This window comes from Leptidea sinapis, chromosome 23, assembly GCF_905404315.1.
Source record: "Leptidea sinapis chromosome 23, ilLepSina1.1, whole genome shotgun sequence".
NCBI classification, from domain to species: domain Eukaryota; kingdom Metazoa; phylum Arthropoda; class Insecta; order Lepidoptera; family Pieridae; genus Leptidea; species Leptidea sinapis.
Window position 1 is genome coordinate 10,255,804 of NC_066287.1, and position 15,847 is coordinate 10,271,650.

A 15,847-nucleotide genomic window follows, 5' to 3' on the forward strand; every position below is an offset into this window, starting at 1 on the left:
GTGGTTTAAAAAATAAGCCGCCTGGGAGCTTTGAACGAAAACCCTTTGAGATGTAATAAAATACCGTATGGTGGAATTGTGTATCTTATATAGGTCTAACGAAAAGTCCTCGATGACATATGTCTATATATCTTTTAAGGAAAAACATACTATATCCATTTTACCTATACTTTAAAAATCTGCAATTATAAAGCGGTAATGTAAAAGCCGTTTCCCCACAAATACGATATTAATCCTTATCATTTTCTATTGGCAGACCAGCGTCTGTCGGGTCAGCTGGTAAACATATAAATTACAAAGACGGCGTTGGAAATTCTATTAAAATTCAAATATTTTTATTCAAAATAGGATGTGAAATCACTTATTGAAAGTCAAAAACTACCACCCATTCCAAAAAGAATGCCTCAGATCTGAGAAGAATGTACGCCACAAACTCAGTGGGTTTTTTTCTATATAATCAAAATATATGTTTACGAAGTAATATTGTACAATTAAACTTAATATTTAATTTTAATAGCCAGAGGACGGTCGCTCCATTCCCAATCTGTGGTATCATTTAGAAAATAATTTATTTTATAGAAACCTTTATCACACAAACGTTTTTTAACAATTCTTTATTCCTCAGTAGGCAAGCATAATAGGTTAACCTAAGCCATAATATTATATCGTTGCAAAGGCCTTGATCAGAAAAGCTTAGGATGTTTGAGTTTCTAAGTGGTCGGGACTGGGGATCAAAAGCCTAAATAGGTTCATACATTTCCCATGGTTACATTGTAAATGAGATTTGTTCACAAGAGTGTTCTAAGAATGGTCGTTTGGAACAAATTTGTGCTATAAATGCTTTTTATAAAATCTAATATATAAAATTCTCATGTCGCGGTATTTGTAGTTAAACTCCTTCGAAACGGCTTGACCGATTCTCATGAAATTTTGAGTGCATATTGAGTAGGTCTGAGAATCCGACAACATCTATTTTTCATCCCCCTAAATGTTTAGGATGGTCCACACCAAAATTTTTTTTTAATTTCTTGACATTTTTTTTTAATTTGTTTGATTATGAGTCAACATTAAAAAATACATACAACTTCAAACTTTCACCCATCTACGATCAACAGTTACTTTTGTATCGCGATTTTAATATCGGCAATACAACGTTTGCTGGGTCAACTAGTATTACAATAAAAATGTTTACATTACACAACATATTGCATACACAGGCAGAAGACACGCGACGGACGACCAGGTCACAGTAGACATATTATGTACCAGGTCATCATAAAATAAGTTATGATCTTAACAAAATTAATTCTAGAAGTCGCGGGTTCGAGCCCCTCATCGATCATAAATTTTGGTTACAAATTTAATTTAATAAAATTAACGTTTGTGACAATTATTCTCCACTTCTCGTTTTTTTTTTATGGATGAGAACAAATGAGCACAGGTACTTACGTGTCACCTGATGGTATATGATCATCGCGGCCCATACTCTCCTCCAGCCTAGAGAAACTCTCTAACGACCGTTCCCAATATTCAGTCTATCGCTTATTTGCGATAAAAATCCTAACAGTCGATGACTTTTCTGTCCCAATAAACTTATCGACGGTAACTCACCTTATCCGTACACGCTGCAGCTGTCTGTCAATAGGTCGACGTATAGCTTACCAGCGATAGAAGTTTGTATTGAAATTGCAATTCACGCGTACCAATATAAGGCGATAAGAATGACTTATCGGGTATATTGGGACAGCTTCAGATTATTGACAGCTGGAGAAGAATGTAGTAATTTATCTCTATCTGTAGATAGTATATTGGGAACGGCTGTAAGAAAAAAGCCAATCACTCGATTGTATGAAACGTGCAGTCATTGATTTATTGAGAGATGACGGCTATAATCTTGCAAAAAAAGAGATCAGACAAAATGCACTACGTTTTAAGCAACTGTTCGCTTTCAAACTAAGCCGGATTATACTACGTCGCCAATCGCGATACTGTAATTATTACTATTTCAAACTTATGTCAAATGACTGCACGTTTCATATTAAACTAAATTTCAATTTTTATTAAGGCAGCCCCGCCTTTTATTACGTAGTATTTACATCCTGTTTGCTCTCCACTTCCGACATAGCATAATTAATATTTTTTTTATTATAATTTACCAAACCCTTTATTTTCTCCATGACTATATTAAACTATATATATTATACACAAGATAGATCTCGATGTGAGCTGATGATTGTATTATTTTACATTTACTATTTTGACTTACTCGTGTAAGACATTGAGTACTTATTTGACGTCGGAGTATTTTTGTTGCATGATTTGAAAAAGGATGAAGCTTTTTTTTTAAATAAAATGACGAGACGAGCAGGACGTTCAGCTCATGGTAATTGATACGCGCTGCCCATTACAATGCAGTGCCGCTCGGGGTTCTTGAAAAACCCCAAAACTTGAGCGGCACCACACCTGCACTTGTCACCTTGAGACATAAGATGTTAGGTCTCATTTGCCCAGTAATTTCACTAGCTATGGCGCCCTTCAGACCGAAACACAGTAATACTTACACATTATTGCTTTACGGCAGAAATAGGCGCTGTTGTGGTACCCATAATCTAGCCGGCATTCTGTGCAAAAGAGCCTGCCACTGATGAAGCTGTAAATGTTGATTTAAAAGAGTGGCAATGAGTTTATTGCCACTTCTTCTCATTAAGGCTCAACCTTTTTCCGAATTGGTGGTAAATATAATAAGAAAAGAATACTTTTGACATTCATAAGTGTCATTTCCTTGACAGGCTACATGAGTAAAGGTGTTATGATTTTATTTATAATACGCATACAAGTATCGCAGTAGACACAATGAAAACATATTGAAATGGAGATTTTTTTAATGGACAAACGAGCATACATACGAGGCACCTGGTTGTAAGTGATCACCGCAGGGTATACTCTCTTGTAGAGAAATCACAGGAACGTTGCCGACCTTTAAAAATGACGAAAATCGGTATATGGCGTTGCGTAGAGACGTCGCTTCGTTGTGTGTTTTCTACCGCATTTATCACGGGAAGTGTTACGAAGAGCTGTTCCACCTGATTCCTGCCGCCGAATCCCACCTTCGCACGTCACTGCGGTTTTCAAGGAACTTTCTTCGACGTACAACCAAGCTTTGGAATGAGATTCATTGTGCGGTGTTTCCGCGACGATACGACATGGGTACCTTCAAAAAATCGCGTACACCTTTCTAAAAGGCTCCTGTGATTCTTCTGGTGTTGCAGGAGGGTGGCGGTTATCAATTAACATTTCTACTAAGGGAGCATGAATTTATAGACAGTTACACAAATTAAATTTGAAAACATGTACGATGTGGGACTCCGAGCCGCGACCACTCGCGTTCCGTGTGGAATTAATCCCAGAGAGTTTGAGTGTTATCACTTTAAAAAATAATAAATTGTTTATAGACAATTATTTAAATATCATGTAAATGTTATCAATTTATTAATATAAATCTATCTATCTCAATCTTAATTTTATGCTTGGAAAATTGGAATGATAATGGGAAATAATAAAACCAAACAAAATAGCGTGGAGCAGTGGCACAAATGAGTAATAGTCTATACGCTACACGGTCAGCTGCTGCGAACTATAGGCGCCGCCCGACCGTCACGCGACATGCAACACACAGACGAAAAAGTTTGAGACGATGTAATAAAAGTTTCACTTTACAAATTGCTGTAAGTCGTACCTATTACTACCATCGTCTTGATATAGCTCACTTAATATGTCCTATGTTAATAAGCGCACACCATTATTTTGTACATAAGCATATTTTTTTTCATTTCTCTAACTCGGAAATTAATGTGGTCTTGATATGATTATTGGGTGGAAAATGCTGCTTCCTTCCATAGAGAGGGAAAAACTCACACAAATAACTTCCACCTAAGGGCCGGAATGAACTTCAAAAATAGAACTGATTTCAGCTGTGAAGAGTTCTATGTAAAAAACAACTAATTAAAAAAAAAATTGCAGCCATGTGACTTTCTAAACAGCCAGTGTGAACTTAGCACAAACTTCTTTGAGCGGAATAAGCCGCAACAATTACGCGGTGAGTTCCATATTTAAAATATAAAAAGTCGACATAAATTGTCCTAATTTGACAATTAATTTTATATAGGTACTACTAGGTAATATTATGATATATAATCAATAAATAGTTTAGATAAACAACTAGTTTTATTTTCCTCATATTCGAAATGAAAAGTAGTGTTTAAAATAATCAATGCCTACTCGGACTATAGCCGCCCTTGCTGCGCTCGGGCGTCTAAATACCTCGGGAATTGATTCTTTCGACCCTTGGTTAACAATCTACTACTCGTATACAGAAACTGGTGTCAATGGCCTTTCAAACAGTGCTGAATACAAAGACGATAACTGAACGAAATGACACGTACCTACTTCAAATTCCACAGACGTACACCAACGGAATAATAAACAGAAGACGGCGTCTCTCCAATCTTATTGTTGCCGAGTTTCGCTTCCTTTTAGCTAGTGTAAGGCTTTGTCCACATATTCCGAACGATGGAAATGCTAAGGAAACGAAAGAGACAGATTGTGTGGGGCGAGACGAGTCAAAGGAATGGGAGATCTTTCGCAGGCGCTCGCTCTTTGTGTGTGTTTTTATGACAATGAGGGAAGAGACGAACCGGAAGTTCAGCTGATGGTAATTGATTGTAATTCTTGAAAATCCTCAAAATTCTCATCTCCTTGAGACGTAAGATGTTAAGTTTAATTTGCCCAGTAATTTCACTAGCTACCCTTGCGCCCTTGATACCGTAACACAATAATGCAATTGCAAATCACTGCTTCACGGCAGACAAAGGACGTCGTTGTGGTACCCATAATCAAGCCGGCATTTTGTGTAAAGGACACTCCCAATGTGGACAAAGCTTAACAGCACCGGTGATAGTGAAATCTAGATCACATCTTTGGATACGGAACCCAATAGTCCGCACTCGTGAGCAACCGAAAAATGTATTACTCGCTGCATAGACATTTTCTATTCATCTTACACTCAGATAATTTATCTGCGTCTAGGATAGACTGTGACAGCTGTGAGCTCGTTGAAAAAAAATAGCGTTGAACTGTTGCTTCTATTTTTAGTAAACGCACGCACACTAAATCAAACTGAGCGTGCGTATCTGTCATGCACACTAAAGTAATAACGTGCCTAGCAATAAGAGGCTCTATCTAGAGTCTAGACGTATAAATTTTCAAGATATTTAATACGGTGCGGATAGAACTTGCACTATAATATTTTTTGTTACTGTAGAATTCAATTGTTGTTTAAATAGCTTACGGTCTGTCTGTTTGTTTGTTTCGATCATGTTGATTTAGGAGTATGCTCAAATCTAGTATTCCCATTGCTACAAAATGTGATCAGATGAAAAGTATGCTAGTTTTAAGCATATGAGCATGTCTTTAATCGTACTTACTACTCTCACCTTTACGTAGTAGATCATGCCACTAATAAGCAATTGATACTTTGGCATGTGTCTCGAATCATTATTTCATCATCAGCCGTAAGACGTCCACTGCTGGACAATGGCCTCCTCTAAAGACCTCCACAACTAGCGGTCATTCGCTGCCCTCACTCAACGTATTCCGGCGATCTTGACGATCGTCAGTCGATCTTGTGCGGGCCTAACAACACTGCGTCTTTTCCCGGTACTGCCCCAACTGTCCTTCGAGCATTGTGCCCTGCCCACTGCCACTCCAGTTAGCTTATGGATCCTTAGCCTATGGATCTCGTCATTTCTGATTCGATCTCACAGGGAAACTCCGAGCAAAGCCCTCTTGCCCTTTGAGCGACCATGAGCCTCCTCATCAGGCCCATAGTAGATCTTGTCAAAATCACCGGATTAGGTTGGATGAGGGCAGCGCAGGACCGATCATCATGGCGATCTTTGGGGGAGGCCTTTGTCCAGCAGTGGACGTCTTCCGGCTGAAATGATGACAATGATTACATAACATGGAATTATTAAATTATAAAAAAAAATGCAGTTTGAGAGCTTTTCCAACCGAAATAACAAAAATATTAGCAGGTACCCACATACCTACATAGGCAATATAAATATTGTCAGCTTATGAAATATTTATAGTAGGAACCGTTGAAGGTTTCGCCATGAATGTACGACAGAAGGTTACCGACTAGTTTTGCAACATTTCTCCAAACAAAAGATTGGTGCAAAACTGCAAGTCTATAATGATATTGTCCCTTCACCGATCTTATAGCACACAGACACGTATTCAACTACAAGACGACAACACGAGAGTACACACAACGAGAACGGGTTCATATAGTGTGCCCAATGACCTTGTACGAGAAGCAAGCGATGCAAAATGATATAGAGTTTCATTTACAGCTGTGAGGAAATTTTATTAAAAAATAATATAATACACCCTTATTGTGTATTTAACGGGTTGAATTCAAATTCAAACATTTTTATTCAAAATAGCATATCACTTATCGAAAGTCAGAAACTACCACCCATTCGAAAAAGTATGCCTCAGACCTAAGAATCTAAGCGGGCATTTTTTTCATAAAAATATAATTACAATGAAGTATCGTGCAATAAAATTTATTATTTAAAAGCCTGAGGGCGGTCTCTCCATTCCCAAGGTTATTTATGTTATAGTAATCTTTACCACACAAACGCTTTTTATTAATTCTTTAGAATTTCGCAATTCATTTGTTTTGAACATTTTCTGGGACCTTTTTATAAAATCATATACTTACATCCCCCCAAAATACAAAAAAGAAAAGTCTTTAAAAAATGCCGAGTAGTAGGCATTATAAGTTTATCTTAATAATTTAGTAAACGTTGTTATAAAATTTTGCTTTTAAAATTTCTTAATTACTTTTTTTCTAATATTAATACTATATATTGTTTGGCATGCTGCATTTCGTTATAGGTAGTTAGTTTAATGAAAATAGGGTTAAAATTAAAAATATTATCTTTATTAGGATCACGTAAACAACGGAAACCAATCTGTCTGTTTATCCGTCTGTCAACAACCTGAATCTCATAAACTGCAATACTAAGCCAGGTGAAAAAGGTTTTAACGCGGTATTTTACTATTGCCTCTACAAATAATAAAAACTTGTATGGGGAATTATCTTACATTTGCTTACACATTATCTTACGTTTTATGCTAAAAGGCCACTATATCGAAAAATAAAATTAGATTGATTAAAAGTTACTGGCAACACATAAATTCTGACCTTTTATTGTATGTGCCGAGCTAAAGTTCACATGTTGACATTTATGTCAAATAAACTAGCAACATTATTTAACCTATAACGAACTGCAGTGCATGCAAAATATTATTATTAAAAAAATCTAATTTACGAAATTCGTCGTTATTATTTTATTAAACGTTTACCATTTAAACACATAGGTATACTAATAATAACCAGATGTGGAGATATTTCATAATAAAAGGCATAAAAGGTATTTATTTTCTCACAATTGATTCCTTTAGAATTCTTTTTGATGTCACTTCTAACACTATCACCGCTTTGGAAACAAATGGCGCTCTGAGAGAGAAGACGCGGAATAATCCATCAAGTGAGTCACTTGCGGCCCGTTTGTCTTCTCTTATATTAAAAATGGGGCATAAGCCCGCAATTCTCACTCTTTGTTCTTACACATATATAAGTAAGAATATGTGCCACACTTATTGCCATCCGTTGAACCCCGTAATCTTGTTATATCAATGATCTTCCTTATCCAGTAGATAAAGTATCACTTAGATCATTAATATGTCTAGATAGACTATGACAGTTATGAAAACGTCGAAAAAATAGATTTAGAGTTAACCTACACTAACACAAAGTGTCATATAAATCGCGAGTGTAAAACGTAGCTTATCACGTACTCTAAAGTATTAAACATGGCCTGTTTTTATCAAACTAACAGCAACAGACTCTATCGAGTATTAATTATCAAAGACAAATATTTAAACTAAATAATGTAACCCTAGACTTAGTTTCTGATACAGTCTTCATAAAATATATTGAAGCCTAACATTTTTCAAAAATATCTCATTATGCATTTTTTTTTTTTTAATATTAATTCGTTCTTTCGAACAGGCTATAGCCAGGGGCCTTACTGCCTTGTCGTTAGTATTTTCATTTCTTTGGTATTTATTATTTTCACTATTTTGTTTTACAAAAAGTCCAATCCAGTTTTCTCATTTCATCTTACATTATTTCCATTTTCCTTTTCCAATTATGTATATTCGATAGCGAATATTTATAGTAGTTTCTTTCATCAAATCCAATCCAGTCTTAAAGTCATCAGTTATTTTACCATTTCCGTTAATGTATAAATCTCTAAAGAATATTTTCCATATTTTCCTTTTAGTAAGTCCAAATCCAGTAATATAGTCTCTAATAATTTTCCCCTTTTCTTAAAGTCAAATCCAGTGTAATTTGCATAACTTTTTAGAATAATACCTACCTATTTACATTATCTGTTCAGTTCGCGAATTGCGCTATGCTATTACTAGTTGTATATGTACGAGTTATAACGTATTTACATAATTATAAACAAATTTACAACGTATGTATCTACAAATTACAATGTATTTACAGTACTACATACAAATTTATACAAGGACATATAAGTTGATGTGTCCTTTAATAGATCTATTACTGAGAGCGGGATTATATTGGGTGCACCATATATTTCCAGTAGCTCATCCATCAGCACAAGGCGCTGTATGCCAAAGGACGAACAATCAAAAAAGATGTGATCCAGAGACTGATCTTGTTGCTTATTACAATGGTCACAAAAAGGAGAGGAGACAATTTTTTTGCGATGAAGATGAAAATTCAATCGATAGTGACCAATACGCATTCGTGTTATTGTAGTATAGAACTTTCTGTGAGCGTTATTTTTAAACTTACAAAACCAGGGTGTGCTATTAACGGGATTATCTAACAAAGTATACAAATGAGCCTTATTTTCAACTTCTGTACAATTGTACCAATATCTTCCCCAAAGAAGAGTCATACGCTGTTTTAGATTACTTATTATATCTGTATATGGTATGTTAATGTCTAGATCTTTGCAATCAGGATATAGGGATAGCTCATTATGCATTTAATTTGATTTCATTTTTTTTTTTTTTTTTAGTGGCCAGCTCCGTTAAAAAAGCGATATTCGAAAAAGGTTGTTACAGTTTCCCACTGACTTGATTTTGTTGATTGGTGTACTAATATTTAATTAACTGTTAGAAATTATACAAATGATTTTAGTTTTCCTTAGTGACTGAATCAAATGAGTGTCGTGCCAGATTTTGGCGAGACAACACGTCCTGAGGATGCCTCGTGTAGAGGCGAAACACGTGTCGAATTGTTTTAAAAACAAATATTGGCGGAATTAACACTAAAGAAAACTTAAATCATTTGTGTAATTATGGATTTCCGCAAAGTAACGCCTAATTCAATAAACTGTTAGAAATTATAAACTTACTATTGTCAAAATGTAGTGAGACCGCACTGTGGTTCCCATGGTCAGAAAATAAATATATAAAACTTTGAAAAACCTGTCTTTAAAATTATGTATGTTTGCAATATTTTTAAGTATTTCTACATTAATTATTTACGTATACCGGTAGTCAGAGCAACTTCACCCGGGGCCCGTCACTCGATCACCTTGAAATGTGACTTTTACCATATTTGCTCGCGAGTTCCTTGATAACTTGAATTAATATGCAAACATCCTTTGCTTGACTGCTGACATTTGACTTTTTATTAAATTCTTGTTTGAAGATGAATAGTTTTTAATTTTTGTTTGCTTACTAATGACCTCTTGATCCAGGATCCTACTACGAAAGTGGTGCTGTAGGTACCTATTAGAGACCCACAGGTCAACTGTCTGTGTTTTGAATCAATTGTCTGGTGTATGTGAACCTTTATTCCTGACTCTTATATTCCGGATGTATTTTCTTATGTTTTAGTATTACTCGTAGGTACAGTCTATTCAATCTATCGCTCTCCGTATCACATATACTACCAACTGGCTGTGCCTACCTTGTGGTACCTAGATAATCTGTGTTTTTTTTATGAAAATAAGGGACGAGACGAGCAGGACGTTCAGCTTATGGTAATTGATACGCCCAGCCCATTACAATGCAGTGCCGCTCAAGATTATTGAAAAACCCAAAAATTCTGAGCGGCACTAAAACTGGGCTCATCACCTTGAGACAAGATGTCACGTCTCATTTGCCCAGTTCTAAACAATTGATTGCATTTTAACAATAAAGCGTTGTATATTACCTTTTTTTTTATTACTTATTCCAAACTTTCAGGACATCATTTGCATGCATAATATGGCCTTAGTTTCTGTGAAAATATCGGCATTAAAAAAATACTAAATAAATCTCAGTTTTTACTTAGGCAGTTTTCCCGCCTCTTACTACGTAGTATTTACATTCTCTTTGTCCATTTCTATCGCTGATTAGGTCCACGCCAAAGAGAATTTAAACATTACGTTCAAGAGACGGGAGGGAAGGGCGGGAAACTTAAGATCGGTCGCACGTAATTTTGATAATTTTTCATTTTATTTTTAAATTTCATGTAAGTATTTAGATATTTTGATCAGATAAGTTGTAGTTTGTATATATTTTAGTAGTTAGTTTTTATTAAAGTGTTAATTTGTTTATTTGTGTAAATTTCATCCTATTGGTAAGTCTTCTTTTCTTCACTTTTCTATGATATGATGGATCCCCCGGATGATTTTGGGGGGACAGACCCTGATATAGGTCATGTAGCGACAATTTCTAATAATGACGATGGTAGCACGATGGATACAGATGGTTCTGTGTCTCAGACATCTAGTGGCCGTAAAAGAGTGTCAGCTCGACCCAGAATATGCAGACACTGTAATAAAAGACGACGAAAACACCGTGGTGATAAGAAGGATATTAAGGAAAGTGATTGCAAATGTGTAGACATTAATGACAAACAAATTCTTTCCAAAGTCGATTCCTGCAATAATTCTTCTATAGTAGTAGAGACCATACAAAAAAATAACACAGACACTCCACAACAGCCATAGCCCCCTGTTGCAAGGCTGTTATATAACTCATTAGATGCTGCTCCTTTTGTTGTACACATTCAGAAACAGTATTCATCTCCCGATGATAATGTTACTTTACATCCAGTTACATTTGGTCGTTTTCTCGAAAGCAATTCTATTAATTATTGTGAATGGAAGTTTAAAAAGGATAGGCCGGAATAGGTTATCTATTTCTTTTTCTAAGTACCAAGATGCAAATGACTTTGTTGAAAACAAAAATTTAGAAAATGAAAAATATAAGGCTTTTATTCCATAATTTTCTGTGAGTAGAAATTGATTTAATTATTTCTCTTATAAAATCTCTTAGTCAATCGAATGAATTTTCACCGTCCAACGCTGCCTTATTAGTTTCTGCAATTACTCAAATTTATAAACCAAATAATGGACAAAGTTCTTCAATGGAATTGTCAAAGCATCACTCCTAAAAAAAGTGACCTTATTTATTAAATAAATATAAACCTTATATCTGTACTCTTCAAGAGACTTGGTTGAAACCAGGATCTTTATTTAAGATTCGTGGTTATTCATGTCTCAGAGAAGATCGTGTGGATGGGCATGGCGGAGTAGCCATGCTTGTGAAACACCCTCTTTCCTTTTCTCTCTTCTCTATTCCTTCTCACAGTAATGATTTTTCTTGCTTTCTTTCTTTTATTGCTGCTTTAGTTGAAAATATCTGTTATGTATCTTTATATACCTCATTCTTCTTCTGCAATCTTAAATGAAATTAAAGATATTATTTCCATTCTTCCGAAGCCTTTTATGATCCTTGGTGATTTTGACTGTCGCCATGAATCCTGGGGTTACTTATCTTCTAATAGTTATGGTAACACATTAATAGATATATTTGATTCAGTGAATTTGTGTATATTAAATGATGGTCGTCCTACACGACGTTCTCATCCTGACGAGGGCCCAAGTGCCCCAGATTTAACAGTCACCTAATCTCGCTTCTTCTTTGTCCTGGGATCCATTACGATCTACTTTTGGTAATGATCACTTCCCACTATTATTATCATTTCCAACCTGCAATAATAACAATAAAGTATTACATAAAACTTATTCTCCTCGTTTAAAATATAAGCTTAATGATGTTGATGGGGATTTATATAAAGATCTAATAAAAAACAAAATTATTACACTTCCAAAAATTAATCCAGGTACAGAATCTCAGTGTGCAAATTCTTTAGCAAGAATCTTTATTGAGGTTGCCAATGAGATATTTCCAAGTAAAAATAGCTCTTTGGGTTTTATTCCTTCTCCTCCTTGGTGGGATAACGAATGTACTGAGGCAGTAAAGAGAAGAAAATATGTTGAAATTACATACTGTCAATATTCCACTGATGAGAATTTTGAAATTTTTACAAAGAGTATGTCAGAAACTTCAAAATATCTAAAGAAAAAGAAATTTGATGGCTGGAAAAAATTCTGCTGTTCAATATCACCTGATGTCAAACCATCTCTTGTATGGCAAAATATAATAAGGTTTAGATCTGCATACAAAGATTCATCTCCAAAATCAATCCCTTTTCATTTAGTTAATAGCTTTTTAGATAAATTGGCTCCACCTTTCGTTCCTGAAGACTTAATAATTGGTTACCCTGTAATAAATATAAATAATGATAACTGTTTTGGTTTAAACAGTATATTTTCTCTCACTGAACTAAAAGGTGTATTGTCTCATGTTAAGGATTCTGCTCCTGGACTGGACGGTATTCCGTATTCCTTTATCTCTCATTTAGATGATGATGCTTTACTTTATTTATTATCTATCCCCTCCACGTGGAAACGTCAAGAAATAATTCCCATACTGAAACCTAATAGGTGTTCTTCAGACCATTCTGCCTATCGCCCAATCGCACTTTCTTCTGTTTTGTTTTCATCAAACAGTTTACAGAACATCTTATAAAAAATCGTTTAGAATGGTTTGTTGAGCATAACGGTCTATTATGTGAATCCCAATTCAGTTTCAGACGTGGGAAAAGTACTATTGATAGCTTAAGTATATTCATTTCTGATATTCAATTATCATTTTCAAATAATAAATCAGTAATAGCTGCGTTCTTAGATATAAATTGTGCCTATGATAATGTCGTAATAAGTATTTTAAAGAGTAAGCTTTTACAACTTAACATACCTCTGCTATTAACAAATTTTATCATAAACATGCTTTCCGAAAGATACATAATCCTGAAACTGGATGACAGGAAGTCAATTACTCGACTTGTTTCAAAGGGCCTCCCCCAGGGATCAGTACTTAGCCCAATATTGTATAATATTTATACACACGATTTAAAATCATCACTAAATAATGTAAATGTTCTTCAGTACGCTGATGATCTATTAATTTACTGTCGTGATATTTCTATTGAAAAAGCTAGTTCTTCTATAACACAACCGCTGATAAATTTAAAAACTTGGTTGGACTTAAATGGCCTTGATCTATCACCTGAAAAAAGTACAATAGTTTTATTCACGAGACCAAGAACTCCTCCTCCTATTTCTATATTTTATGAGGGTTATCAGATTCCAGTTAAAGATAATGTTAAGTTTTTGGGAATTGTCTTAGATTCGAAACTAACTGGTATCCCACATTGTGATTACCTAAATGCTAAATGTGAGCGTACTCTTAATATTTTAAGAAGTCTGTCAGGTGTTTGGTGGGGTGCGCACCCTTTTTGCATGAAATTGTTATATAATGCTCTTATAAGAAGTATATTAGATTATGGTACATTCTTGCTGGAGCCTGGTAGTATTAAGGCATTTAAAAAACTAGATCTCATACAGTCCAAAGCTTTACGAGTAGTTTCTGGTGCTATGCGGTCAAGTCCTATCAATGCTCTTCAAGTAGAATGTGGTGATCCTCCACTACATCTACGTCGTCAATATTTAGCAGACAAATTTATATTCCGATCTTTTCAGTTTCTTAACCACTCTCTTTATAACAAACTTCAGAAACTTTCTCATTATATAGATTCATCTGCATATTGATCGAATAAAAAACCACCTTGTCTAATCAATAGTTTTAAGAAATTTATCAACATAAAAGATCCATTAATTATCCTCTTTTCAGTACTAGCTTTGAAGCATTAATGTTGCTTCCAGAAATAATTTTAACTAAGATTTAAATAAGCACGATATTAGTACAAATTTTTCGTTTAATCTTCTTAAAAATACTGTTTGGGTTGATTACCATCATATTTACACAGACGCGTCTAAACATTCCTCCTCGGATCCCGTTGGTGTAGGTGTCTATCACGCTCAATTTAAAATATCACAGAAAATTAAACTACCTCCGGAAACATCGGTGTTTACTGGGGAATATTATGGTATTTTTAAGGCTATTGAATATATTATTCTATTTAAACTTCCAAAAACAATAATTTTCACTGATTCAAAAAGTGCCTTACAGTCTCTCAATAGGTTCCCATTTAAATCAAAAAATATTTCTTCTGTTGTCATAGAAATAAGAAATACATTAAATAAATGCAATCACTTTGGTCTTTCTGTGTTGTTTGTATGGATCCCCAGCCATAGGGACATTCCTGGTAATATAAAAGCAGACCAACTAGCTAATGAAGCCGTGGTCGATGGTGACATTTTCACTTATAAAGTTTTTTGCCAGGATCTAGGTGCTCTTCCTATAGTTCACCTTCAGGATTGTTGGAATAGACTTTGGAGTGAAACTGGTCAATCAAAAGGCAGGAAATATTTTAACCTTCAGCCACTTATTTCATTTAAACCATGGTTTTTCCGTGCCAAATGCAATAAGTTAGTATGTTCTTCTATCATAAGAATGCGTTTGGATCATGTTTGCACTCCTGTTCATCTTAATAGATTAGGCATTGTATCTACTGACATGTGTGAATGTGAATCCGATAAATGTGATCTAGATCACATTTTCTTTTCATGTTCTCTATACGACCGCTCCTCATTCCTGAATGATCTAATATCTCTTAATGTTCTGTATATCCTGTCTAATTATGTATCCATGTAAATTTTATAAAATATTGTCATCTTTCATTCTTCAGAATCATATTAAAGTTTAAATATTTGTAATGTTGTGTATATATGTATATTTATGAATTTTTTAATATCCGTTTCAACCCTCTTTCTACTTATCTGATCCTTTCCCGTGTTCCGTATCCTTTTTTAACTTAGTTTACCAATCTTTTAATTTACGTTATTGGCAAAAAGTAAACGCTATTGCCAAAAGAAGAAAAAAAAAGAGACGGGAGTGCCATACAAAATAATGAGAAATGTCGTTTGTATTGTATAATATAAGAGTTATATGTTTGTATGTATAATATAAGAGCTGCCAATATAAATATATAGGGTTGGAATCAATACATAATTTTTATCGATAATTAACTAATAATATATATATACATATATATATAATAATATAAATAATGTCTAATTTTAAGGTATAATTAATTATTATAATTTTTATTCTAGATGAATTAAATCAATACTTTATCACTTTTAATCGCTTTTTAGGCATTCTTTATTAGCTTATTATTTGTTCATAAGTGCTTACCGTTCTTTATCCAAAAATAATGTAGCAATGAAAATTTTCTTACTCCCATCCGACCAGCCAGATTTTACACATTTTTTATTACATTGTATAGCTTAGAAAGTCTTACGCATTTATTATATAAATAATTAAGCACATTACCCTGAATAATACACGAATAAAGGAAAAGTAAACG